Genomic DNA, 12,265 nt, shown 5'->3' on the forward strand with positions numbered 1-12,265 from the left:
CCTTGGGAAGGAAATTAACTACCAAGTATATACACGGAACGGTTGTCTAACCGTTTCCCGAAAAATTAAACTATAAAGCTAAGGCACGGCCATCCGTCTAATAGAATTAGCACATGTAGGTCGTTGCGCAGCAGTTGGATATTTGGATTACTTGGTGTTGTGACGCACTCACTGTGAGTTCATGTCCCCCTTTTCTCTTAACTGTTTTCAGTTTTATAAACTGCGGGGGTGAAATACATGTTACTATGATTATGAATATGTTTATACATGGTATGGTTAGCGTAAGGAGGTTTGTTATTCAGATCATGTGAGTGGGTAGGCACAACTTGAGGCCATTAATCCTCGTAGTAGGACCGAGGGACAGGAGCGGTAGATCTATCTGGGTGTAGCGAGCCCAGCCCCAGGTCCAGCATAACGGACCTCGGGGTGACTTAGTGCCCGACGCATAAATCCGCTAGGTTTGAGTCATCCCTACTTGCACTTCACACATATCAATGGCCTTGCAAACCATTGGTGATCTCTTTTTTTCCTTATTTGCTACATACCAGGTTTTTTGATAAAGATAAAGGTTTGTTTACGCACTTTCGCATGAACTCGCTCAACATTATTGTTGATTTTTCAACTTACATGTATTTCAGGAAATTAACGATCTGGCACGGTATGGCTTGTTTTCCGCTGCATTAGGCCCGAGGTCATCCAGGGTTCGAGGCTTGTGACTCTTTCCTGGACAAGTCACAGTCCTTGAATCATGTTTATGTTAAGTTTGCATTTGTAATGTTTAGACAAGTTATGGTTGTTGGGTGTTAACCCGTTAAGACAATGTTTTACTATTTTACTTTTAATGGATGATCTTTCATATTTTTAATTCATATAGCTTGTTATGATTAAGCTATGGTATTAAGAAGTCACACCAAATTAACCACGCTTCCGCAAAGCCAGGGTGTGACAGCTTGGTATCAGAGCTCTGATCATAGCGAACTAGGATTCCTTCTCGAGTCTAGACTATGATCACTAGGGCTCTCACGAAAACATTTTTACTGCATACCACTTAAGTCCAGATCCAAAACCTTTTTATAAACAAATGTTGAGCATATTTTATTTATTATTTTTAGGCTCAGTCTGGGAGGCTGAGGCTCGGTCTGGGAGACTGAGGCTCAGTCTGGGAGGCCGAGGCTCGATCTAATGGATCGAGGTAGTTGGCTAGTGGGACTAGGGAGTCAGTCTGGGAGGCTGGGAGAATTTGCTAGTGGGACTAGGGAGTCAGTCTGGGAGGCTGGGAGAATTTGCTAGTGGGACTAGGGAGTCAGTCTGGGAGGCTGGGAAAGTTTGCTAGTGGGACTAGGGAGTCAGTCTGGGAGGCTGGAAAAGTTGGCTAGTGGGACTAGGAAGGACAGTCTGGGAGGCTGGGAGGCTAGTGGGACTAGGAGAATTATGTGACTATTATTTGGTAGCTTATGTGATTACCTGATTTACTGATTATTTGTGCATACTTGTGATTGTGTTACAAGACACATGGATACATCAGGCACCGGAGACTCAGATACCACTGGACCTCTACCCATAGTGTCGGATGACATTGTGTCATCGGAGCATGAGGTGCATACCTCAGACTACACGAGCACGGATGATGATGACTTCCAGCCGTTCGCTCTACCCGACGGCATTGACGAGCATACTGATGACTCCTTGCCCTTCGCGTTACTCGAGGGTGCCTATGAGCCTATTGATGGCGATCCTGCTGAGTATCTTCCCCTTGTTGTGATTCCAGCTCCGATTCCTCTTGCTTCTTATCCAGCACACGAGCTATTACTAGACGCCGAGGCTGACGGCGACATTGATCTCTACGAGGACGAGCCTTTTGAGGACGAGGTTCCTGATGCAGCCCCTTTACCCGCTGGCGGTCTCTTGATGATTGCTGATGCCCCAGCTGGAGACTCGCCCGTCCACTCACCAGTCCCAGACTCCTTTGAGTCTGTGGCATCTGCTCCGTCTCACGAGGTGAGCACTCAGCATTTTATTCATGACTCGGATCCCGATCAGGCATCTTCTGCCGCCCCCATTCCGAGCTTTGTATTCGAGCACGACGATATTGAGGATTCCGATCCCGTTTTTCCTCCAGGATTTGATCCTGACCGCGATATTGAGTATATTCCTATGGACCAGCATATGGAGGACCCTGTTGATCCTGTTGATCCTGCTGATCCTATCGACCCCATTGATCCAGAGTTTGATTTTGACATGGCTTTTGATGACCCGGAGCCTGCCGTAGCCCCAGAGCAGGCAGCTGCTTTCGATCCTGTGCATGAGCATGACTTGGTACATGCTGACGTTCCTATTGAGCCCGTTTTGGCTGACCCGCCAGTTGGCGATCTTCCTGTTGATGATGTCCCTTTGTTAGTTGCTGATCATGCTGTTGATCCTTTTGTTGACCCACCTTTGATTGCTGACGTCCCTGTTGACCATCATATTGATCATGTTAATCCTGTCATTGCTCCTTTTGATCCTGTACCCATTGAGCCTGAGCACGCTCTATTTGCAGAGCATATGGATCCACCCGATGAGGAGGCTCAGCACGGTTGGATACCGGCTGACGAGGATGTTCCACCGCTTCCACCACACCACACTGAGGCACATCATACTGATTTCTCATTTCAGATCCCACCGTTTGTACCTCCAGCAGGGCCTGGAGAGGGCTCTTCAGCCCACCCCTTTGGGCACATACCGATGCCTATGCCTTTCGTACCTCAGATGACACCTGTTCGATCTTCTGTTCATGTAGCACCATTCGATCCCACCAGCATGCCACTGCTTTGGTCATCTTCCTCACCGATGCCACCCACTGATCCATATCATCCATTCCATATGGGACATACCATTGAGGACGTCTTGATGTCCTTTGTCCATCAGCATGATTCCCATACACAGCGACTCCAGGAGCTCGAGAGAGCTCAGCTATCTTTTGGTCCATATCTTGGTCAGACATCTTCATCTTTTCAGCCTTTTCGATCATTACCTCCTGACTATGCTGCCCGACTTACGACCTTGGAGCAGCAGATTGCATCTGTTATTCGCACTCAGCAGGCGATGGAGGAGGATTGGCTTCATTTACGCCGCTTACTTTACGCTCACTTTCCCCCTCCTCCACCCCCATCCGCATAGGGCTCATTGGTGCCATAGTGGTAGGCGATGGTGAGACGACCGCGATTGTGACTGCACAGCCTTTTGGAGACCATCTGACGATACTGATTTTTGTTGATATTGTTGATGTACTGGATGTATGTGACACTGATGTGATATTGTTTTTGACAGGGGTGATGTAGCCCCTATTTGATTTGTGATTGTATGATACAGTGACGTACTGATACCCTTACCACATTATGGTCTCGATATATATAACAATCGCCGTATTCTCACCATATCTGATTCACTTGATTGCTTATTTATGTTTTGGGACATGGGATGTTGTATGTATGATATTTGCAACATGGGATGTTGGGACATGGGATGTTGTGTGTATGATATTTGTAACATGGGATGTTGGGACATGGGATGTTGTATGTATGATATTTGCAACATGGGATGTTGGGACATGGGATGTTGTGTGTATGATATTTGTGACATGGGATGTTGGGACATGGGATGTTGTGTGTGATGTATTGATAACATGAGATGTTATATATTATTATTACTATATACGTATGTTTATTATGGCCTAATCGACGTACGCATCTTTAGAAGATGGCACCAAGACGACAACCTCAGCCGATGCCCACTACTCCTGAAGAACTACAGCAAGTTATTGCTGCCGCCATTGCTCAATATGCTGCCTCGCAAGGAGGACCAAGCGGCAGTAGCTCGAACATCAACGACAACCAAAATCCTCCTCATGGGTGCACCTACAAACAATTTTTGGACTGTAAGCCCATAAACTTCGACGGCACAGGTGGTGCTGTTGCTTTCGTCCGCTGGGCAGAGAAGACCGAGTCCGTACTTCGCATGAGCAAGTGCGCTGTGGATCAGCAAGTCACTTACATCTCAGGGCTATTTGTGGATGGAGCCCTATCCTGGTGGAATCTACAGGTCCAGACCCTTGGCGAAGTCGCAGCTTACGCACTGACCTGGACAGAGTTGAAAGAACTCATGCGCAAGAAATACTGTTCTCGTGCTGAAATTCAGAGGTTAGAGACCGAATTCTGGCACCTAAAGATGGAAGGTTCCAAGATAGCTGAGTATGTCCAGAGGTTCCACGATTTGTCGCACGTGGTACCCTACATGGTTACACCCGAGTTTAAGAGGATTGAACGCTTCATCTGGGGATTGGCTCCTCAGTTAATCAGCATGGTGACTTCTTCCAAACCTGCAACCATCACAGAAGCCATTGATCTGAGTGTGGCTCTCACCGAAGAGGCGATTCGGTTGAACAAGTTTGATGGGGTTGAGCCCAAGAAGAAAGAGACTCATGTGGAGTCATCTGGTGGTAATAAGCGAAAGTTTATGAGTTTCAAGCAGAGCACCGGGATGGTGGTTAAAAAGGGAGAATCGAGTGCGCCAGCTCAGGATTCAGCTGGTGGTAGAAAGAAAGGGAAGGGATACATGGGTGCACACCCCAAGTGCAACTCATGCCAAAAACATCACTCTAGTCGTTGCAGCCTGAGAGTTTGTGAATCATGTGGGAAGACTGGTCATACAAAAGATTTCTGTTGGGCTAATGCTGGCCGGGGAGGCCAAGGAGGAAATGGCAATAAGAATAACCGTGGTGGTAATGGGAACCGCCCACAAGGAAACCTGGGAGGTGATGGAAACCGTGCCAACAATGCTAACCAAGCAGGCGCCATGAATCGGAACCAGGGAAACCATCAAGTTGGAAACAATGGTGGAAACGGGCAGAGGCCCGGATGTTTCAATTGTGGAGATCAAGGGCATTACCAGAGAAATTGCCCAGAATTAACCTAGGCACGTGGAAGAGTTTTTAACATGGAAGCCAGGGAAGCGCGCCAGGATCCCAACGTTGTCACTGGTACGTTCCCTGTAAATCAACGTTATGCATCCGTTTTGTTTGATACTGGTGCCGATTATAGCTTCGTATCGCTAGAATTTAGAAACATGCTTGGTTTAGCCGCTAGTAAGTTAGATATTCCATACTCGATCGAATTAGTGAATGGGAAGTTAGTAGAAGCTAACGAGGTGATTCGAGGTTGTGTAATCGAGCTGGGAGAGCGTGAGTTTGCTCTCGATCTACTACCAGTCCAGTTGGGAAGCTTCGACGTGGTAGTAGGGATGGATTGGTTATCGAGTAACAAGGCAGAGATAGTTTGTCACGAGAAGATTATTCGTATCCCGACCAATGATGGTGAGACCATTGTTGTTCATGGGGAGAAGCGTGAGACGCCGTTAAGAATGATTAGCTGCCTGAAAGCAAGGAAGTGTTTGAGGAAAGGATGTGTTGCTTTTCTAGCACACATTGTGGATAAGAAGGCTGCTGAGCCGAAGATCGAAGACATCCCTGTCGTGAGGGAATACCCAGAAGTCTTTCCAGAAGACTTGCCTGGCTTGCCACCTCAAAGGCAAGTGGAGTTTCGCATCGACTTAGTTCCAGGCGCTGCGCCTGTGGCTAAGGCACCCTACAGACTTGCTCCGTCTGAGATGCAAGAACTGTCAACACAACTTCAAGAGTTGTTAGACAAGGGTTTTATCCGACCAAGCTTCTCGCCTTGGGGAGCTCCAGTTTTGTTTGTGAAGAAGAAGGACGGTAGTTTCCGTATGTGTATCGACTACAGAGAGTTGAACAAGCTGACAATCAAGAATAGGTATCCCCTGCCAAGGATCGATGATCTGTTCGACCAACTTCAAGGTTCAAGCTTCTATTCAAAGATCGATCTTCGATCTGGATACCATCAGCTACGGATACAGGAGGAGAGTATCCCGAAGACAGCCTTCAGAACTCGATATGGACACTACGAGTTTCTCGTTATGCCGTTTGGTTTGACAAACGCACCTGCAGTGTTCATGGATTTGATGAACCGAGTTTGTAAGCCATATCTGGATAAGTTCGTGATCGTATTCATCGATGACATCCTGATTTATTCGAAGACGAAGGCTGAGCACGAGCAGCATCTTAGAGCCATTCTGGAGCTACTAAAGAAGGAACAATTGTACGCCAAGTTCTCTAAGTGTGAGTTTTGGCTACGTGAGGTGCAATTCCTTGGGCACGTGGTGAATGGAGATGGAATCCACGTGGATCCCACCAAAATCGAGGCGATCAAAGATTGGGAAACGCCAACGACGCCAACCGAGATTCGGCAATTCTTGGGTTTGGCTGGCTATTATCGAAGGTTCATCGAGAACTTTTCAAAGATCGCTCAACCGTTGACACTCCTCACGCAGAAAGATAAGAAGTTTGATTGGGGAATCAAACAGGATGAGGCGTTTCAGATATTGAAGGATAAGCTTTGTAACGCGCCGATCTTAGCTCTACCAGAAGGTACTGACGATTTCGTGGTATACTCCGACGCATCTCGTCAAGGATTGGGTTGTGTATTGATGCAACGTCAAAAGGTTATCGCCTACGCATCACGCCAACTGAAGGTGCACGAAAAGAATTATACCACGCATGATCTGGAGCTAGGCGCAGTGGTTTTTGCTTTGAAGATCTGGAGACACTACCTTTACGGTACGAAGTGCACGATCTTCACAGATCACAAGAGCCTCCAGCATATATTCAACCAGAAGGAGTTGAACATGAGGCAAAGACGATGGGTCGAGTTGTTGAACGATTACGACTGCGAGATCAAGTATCATCCAGGGAAGGCGAATGTGGTCGCCGATGCCCTAAGTCGTAAGGAAAGGATCAAGGCCATAAGGGTTAGGGCTATGGAAATGATAATTCAAACCGACCTTTCCTCACGCGTTCGTGCAGCACAGAAGGAAGCTCTCAAGGAGGGAAACCTTGAGGAAGAATATCTCCGTGGGATGGAGAAGATGTTGGTGCCAAACAGGGAAGGAACATTGTGTTTTGGGAAAAGGATTTGGGTTCCTCTGTTTGGTGGTTTAAGAGAGGTTATCTTTGATGAAGCTCACAAGTCACGGTACTCTATCCACCCTGGAGCGGATAAGATGTATCAGGATCTTAAAGATTATTACTGGTGGCCTAGGATGAAAGGCGATATTGCTATTTACGTGAGCAAATGTTTAACTTGCGCCAAAGTTAAGGCGGAATACCAGAAGCCTTCGGGACTTCTGCAGCAACCAAAAATTCCCCAGTGGAAGTGGGAAGAAATCTCCATGGATTTTATTACGAAGTTGCCAAGAACGCCAAAAGGCCATGACACTATCTGGGTGATAGTGGATCGCTTAACGAAGTCAGCACACTTCTTGCCTATCCGCGAGAAGGATCATACAAGCAAATTGGCTGAAATCTACATGAGAGAGATTGTTACACGCCATGGAGTACCTCTCTCGATTATTTCTGATAGAGATGGGAGGTTCGTATCGAGGATATGGCAATCCTTCCAGGAAGCTTTTGGCTCAAAGCTGAATATGAGCACTGCTTTTCACCCGCAGACCGACGGGCAAAGTGAGCGGACAATTCAGACGTTGGAGGACATGCTGAGAGCATGTGTGATGGATTTAGGCGGTAGCTGGGATAAGCATTTACCCCTGGTTGAATTTTCATACAACAACAGCTACCACACCAGTATTGGTGCCGCGCCATTCGAAGCGTTATATGGGCGCAAGTGCAGGTCGCCGCTCTGTTGGTCAGACGCAGGTGATAGACAATTGGTAGGTCCCGATGTAGTTCAGGAAACTACAGATAAGATTGCGCAAATCCGAGATCGCATTAGCGCGGCTCGTGACCGTCAGAAGACCTACGCAGATCTGAAAAGGAAACCTCAGGAGTTTGAGGTTGGGGATATGGTTTTGTTGAAGGTATCACCCTGGAAGGGTGTGGCACGCTTTGGGAAGCGTGGGAAGTTGAATCCGCGCTACATTGGTCCTTTCAAGGTTTTGGAAAGAATTGGGACCGTAGCATACAAGTTGGATCTACCTGCCGAACTGAATAATGTTCACGATACATTTCATGTATCCAATCTGAAGAGAAGTCCAACTCAAGTTAACGTTGCCATTCCTACCGACGAAATTCATATAGACAACACGCTCCACTTCGTTGAAGAACCTGTTGAGGTCACGGATTGGAAAGTTAACAAGACCCGCCGGAGCAGTGTCAAGCTCGTCAAAGTTCGCTGGAATGCTAGACATGGTCCTGAGTTCACCTGGGAGCGTGAAGACCGAATGAAAGAGAAATACCCCCACTTATTTCCTAAGAACCCTGCTTCTACAAGCAGAATTTAAAATTTCGGGACGAAATTTATTTAACGGGGGGAGAATGTGACAACCCTCACCAAACCAGGTATCCGTACGACTTAATTAACTATTAATTGTTGCCTAATTACTGTGCTTAACTGAGATTTCTGATAAACTGCTACTTGACTGTTGATACTTGTACATATCTGCATCATACTTGGATTTTTCCGTCACTACATTATTTACTTACTGAACTCTAGTGACAAACATGATGCACAAAAGCACAGTAGCATTTGAACGGATAACCTATTGAACATGCTGATATAGCCAGCATCAGGCAGACACTGCCTCTAAAGGCCTGAATGAGCCAGAAATATTTTACTACACCCGTAGTGTGTGTAGGGATACAAGGGTTGTATAATTGCGTCTCTAGGAATAAGATATAGAGATTGGATGTGCCTAAAACGTATTCTAAGCACAAAACACAGCACTTCTGTCAACATACTAGCTTCTAGCTAATTAATAAAGTGCCAAAACATGAGGAAATATTCCTGACACTTTGCAGAATAAATTGTGTCGCTAAAAATATTATTTACGACGCTTAAAGGATTATTTAAGCACTTTAACGGATTACTATCCAACCGAACAACCGGACTATACCCGGAACATAAAAATATTGCCAGAAATATTATTAGCCTTTTTCTGAGCCAGTTAGGGTCCCTGATTACCCTAACACCCGCTTTATAACGCATTAAACAACTAACGGGGTTAATCCCTAAAAGTAACCGACTTAAAGTAACTAAACTCTAACTGAACGATCAAGACCCAACCGGATACCCCCCCCCCCTAATGGGATCGGCCAACTAGAAAGGACAAGGGGAGTACAACTTTTTATTATTTTATTTGAGTTCGTGGATATCTAGAGCTTGAAACCGTTGGACGATGGAGCTAAATTTCTCTATAAATACCACACATACACACACACAAGACTCACACACAAACCAACATCACTCTCTCTCCCTCTTGCCCCCTCCCTCTCGGTCGAACATACCCACCACCATCCATCCATTTTCGAGTTCGTGTCTTGCCATTCCAAGCATATACTAGTGTCGGGGATCACGCATAAGGAAGCCGGAAGCAAACGGAAGTTGGAGGACCACGTGCATTTGCTTTTATCCACGTCATTTCCGACTAGATTCTTCCCTAGCCCCGAGCTAGAGGTATAACATTTAAAACTTGTTCTTGAACATATCTAAAGTGGTTAAAAGGATTTTTAACGGTTAAAAGTCGGTAACCCACCTTTTGAATCTAAAAAGTCTACTAAAACATGAAAATCGTTGGATAAAAGGTCACGTCTTGTGTAAATGTCGTAGTATTTGAATATGTTGATTGTAGAGACCCGATCTACGATGTGGTGGCTCTTATCATCGTTTAACCCGACTTTGTTAAGATCCCGAATCTTGACATACACTTGTTTCTTTTGTACAAGGGTTAAAAGGTGAAACTCCACCACACGGGAAACATGAACTTGTGTAAAAGTGTTTTGACATGAAAAATGGTATTTAAAACAAGCCGATCTACGTATGTATAAGTGGTACATTCGTAGAACCAAGTGTCGAGAAAATCATGTTTTTATATAAGTTGGATAACATGTTTACAAAGGTGATTTTTATAAACTACAAGTGTATGAACACTTGTGAAACGAAAGATCCGACAAAATAACAATTTTTACAAAAATTGTCGGGAAGTTGTAAAGAGTGATTTGTTCTAAAAACGGGGTTTTTACAAGACTAAACTATTTTATACACAGATCCACTAAATGTAACGAGATCTACACAATAGTTTTAGAAAAACTACAAGTTCATGTAATAATGTGATTTTACATACTAGTCTACGAGTTAATGTGTTGAAACTAGTTTGAAGTGTTGGAAATTGATTGGTTAATTTAAAAGAAATTGTTGAAGTGATTTTGTAAAAGAAAATGATACGCTTGAAAGCGTGGCCACCTCCAGTTACAGGGGAAACTCTGGCGAAATTTTTCTAAAAATCTAACACTTAGAATTATTTACAAGTGTTAAACTATTTTGAGATGTTTTCAAACTATATTTCGCCATGACTTTATTTATTAATTAATCGGAGGTGGGATTTTCACAAAAACTAAACGTGATGAATATTTATTCGATAAATATATTTTTCACAACACTGTTTATGATTATTTTGTGAAAATGTATAAATATTATTTTTAGAGTAAAAATAATATTTACTAACTTTGTCGAACCCAAAATAATACCAACGCCTACACGACGAACATATAAGTTACAACGGTAATTACTATTACCACTAAATCGCCAAAACGTAACTTACGCTTTATACGGAAATATTCACAAATGCGGATATTGTCAACGTATTATTTTGGAAAGTATTATGTAAAGAGAAAATATATTATTTTTGAGAAAAATAATTATATTTTGGAATGAGAAATAAAATATATTAAGTGAGACTTAATATTATAAACGCGCATGTATTAAATCCCCCATCCTTGGGAAGGAAATTAACTACCAAGTATATACACGGAACGGTTGTCTAACCGTTTCCCGAAAAATTAAACTATAAAGCTAAGGCACGGCCATCCGTCTAATAGAATTAGCACATGTAGGTCGTTGCGCAGCAGTTGGATATTTGGATTACTTGGTGTTGTGACGCACTCACTGTGAGTTCATGTCCCCCTTTTCTCTTAACTGTTTTCAGTTTTATAAACTGCGGGGGTGAAATACATGTTACTATGATTATGAATATGTTTATACATGGTATGGTTAGCGTAAGGAGGTTTGTTACTCAGATCATGTGAGTGGGTAGGCACAACTTGAGGCCATTAATCCTCGTAGTAGGACCGAGGGACAGGAGCGGTAGATCTATCTGGGTGTAGCGAGCCCAGCCCCAGGTCCAGCATAACGGACCTCGGGGTGACTTAGTGCCCGACGCATAAATCCGCTAGGTTTGAGTCATCCCTACTTGCACTTCACACATATCAATGGCCTTGCAAACCATTGGTGATCTCTTTTTTTCCTTATTTGCTACATACCAGGTTTTTTGATAAAGATAAAGGTTTGTTTACGCACTTTCGCATGAACTCGCTCAACATTATTGTTGATTTTTCAACTTACATGTATTTCAGGAAATTAACGATCTGGCACGGTATGGCTTGTTTTCCGCTGCATTAGGCCCGAGGTCATCCAGGGTTTGAGGCTTGTGACTCTTTCCTGGACAAGTCACAGTCCTTGAATCATGTTTATGTTAAGTTTGCATTTGTAATGTTTAGACAAGTTATGGTTGTTGGGTGTTAACCCGTTAAGACAATGTTTTACTATTTTACTTTTAATGGATGATCTTGCATATTTTTAATTCATATAGCTTGTTATGATTAAGCTATGGTATTAAGAAGTCACACCAAATTAACCACGCTTCCGCAAAGCCAGGGTGTGACATCAGTATTAAACTCGGTGATGGCCATTTTGTTTTCGTTCATGAAAAGTGTGTTGCTCTTCCAATCATTATTGGCCCCTGTTCTTTTTCGGTGAATGCGTTAGTGTTCGATACGGGTTCGTTGGATTTTATTCTGGGGTTGGAATGGCTAAGTTCCTTGGGGGAGGTTGTACATGATTGGCCACACTCTTGGATGAGGTTTGAACATCAGGGGGTGTCTGTGCAATTACAGAGGGTTCAACAGGGTCAATCCTCTCTGTCGGCCTTACATCAGTGGTTGTCATTGGAAGGGATTGTGATGGGTTCTTCGTTTCCTCCAATTTCTCCAGCTCTTTCCAACCAGGAACAAACCACTTTACGGTCTTTATTGCAGCAGTTTGACGAAATTTTTCAACCGCCCTCGTCTCTTCCTCCGAGCCGGTCTCATGATCATAGTATTCAGTTATCAAGATCGGACCCAATATGTGTTCGTCCCTATCGC

This window comes from Helianthus annuus, chromosome 3, assembly GCF_002127325.2.
Source record: "Helianthus annuus cultivar XRQ/B chromosome 3, HanXRQr2.0-SUNRISE, whole genome shotgun sequence".
NCBI lineage: Eukaryota > Viridiplantae > Streptophyta > Magnoliopsida > Asterales > Asteraceae > Helianthus > Helianthus annuus.